This window comes from Adiantum capillus-veneris, chromosome 21 (assembly GCF_014529385.1).
Source record: "Adiantum capillus-veneris isolate H3 chromosome 21, ASM1452938v2, whole genome shotgun sequence".
NCBI classification, from domain to species: domain Eukaryota; kingdom Viridiplantae; phylum Streptophyta; class Polypodiopsida; order Polypodiales; family Pteridaceae; genus Adiantum; species Adiantum capillus-veneris.
The window spans coordinates 30,139,225-30,140,973 of NC_140951.1; positions in this window are offsets into that span (position 1 = coordinate 30,139,225).

Below are 1,749 nucleotides of genomic sequence, written 5' to 3' on the forward strand. Positions count from 1 at the left end.
ATAAAGACTACCACATTTTGCACGATCGTGTAGTGTTGTCAAAACTCAAAGAAGGTCTGTGAAGATTACCATGTCCTAAAAGGTCATATGTTGTCTAAAGCGGCCCGAATCTTGACTTATACTAATTGTGTAGTAAGAGTGAATCATCTCCTCCTATAATTCAACAAAAATGCCAAAAGTTAGAAAGGTGTAAACATTGAGTTCATGTGTGGAACATGTATATAGTGGGCCTTCCATATAAACAACATATAGAAAATGAAAGAAAAACTAGGTGTCTACAATGAGCCTCAATATCTTTGACAATAGGCAGATTCATATCCAAGGCACCTCACATATACCATGTGGATGTAAGCATGTAGCTTGGGGAATCACTCTCTCTCTCTCATCAAACTAGTGAAGTCATGGCACATTCATCAACCATGAAGCGGCACCCGAGCAATCATTCCCTCCAAAGACATAATTGCTTGAGCGAACAACATGTTGGATACCAAACCATTCAAGCTAGGTAGGAAACACCACGAGCATTACAATGTGGACTCTCTCTCTCTCTCTCTCTCTCTCTCTCTCTCTCTCTCTCTCTCTGAGCTTGCTATGAAAGCAAAAGATGGCATGGAGTGAAGAACAAAGCTATATCTTCAAGAAAAGAAGGAGTATCGAGATAATCTACATTTGTTTTCAAATATGTGGGCAAAAATACATTAACTATGTACCACAGAGATAAATATCTTTTTATTGATGATTACCTAGACTTCTATTCCAAATTCCGAAAGCTTATATTTTCTATTATGTTATATAAAAACGTTGGCCACATTTTTGCACGATCACTATTTATAAACTTTGATGTTCTAAAGTTAGGAATCTCTAACCTTAAATGTTTTGTATTGTTTATGTTGACCCATGCAAAGAAAATTGCACGTTCATTCTCAAAGAAACATTGGGCAACTCACATTATAGTAGGGACTAGGGTGAGTTCATTCATTCTGAAATAATTGTTGGTCTTCATGGGAAGAGGCGATGTTGCTTGGGCACAAAACAATACTTAAAATAATGACATCACTTTTTTTAAGCAATGGTCAAGATGTCTCATCTCTATTATAGTCTCATCTCTACTTAAAAGGATCTACCAAAACCAAAACTTTCTAACAAAAAAGCTTCATAAAACAAGAAGGAGAACAAGAACTCAACAAAGACTCATTAATTCATTGAAGGATTCCTTAAAATTCGGGTCGAATGTTCAAGCACACTATCGATGGCTTAAATGATTTTCCATCGAAGTTTGTGATTGTTTTATAAGTGTTTTATAAGCGCAAAGAAATATACGACTCACGAGTTTCTTGATATAATTGTTTACAAGCAACTTGTGAAGAACCACATAAAGCATCCCATGTTGCTTTTGCTACGAGTGAAGACTAATACAATCAATAAAGTGTCATCAATGCTTTTGTCTATGATCCCCAAGGTCATATCATTGTTAAATTGCCACAATGCGCCCTCATTTAGTGCTCCCTTGTATATAGATGCCTTTGAGAATATTTCACAAACCATTTTCATTCAATGAAACCTTATTTTTACCTGCCATATATGAAAGTTAAAACCATCAAACATTTTTCTCGCAATTTAAAGGCTCAATGACAAGGTCTTGCCACTTGTGATGACAAAGGTAGTACTAACTTTGGTATAATCTTGTATAACAAGAGGCACTATTTAAAACCCCCTTTTAAACTTTAGGGAAACTCTTGAAAGAGAGCT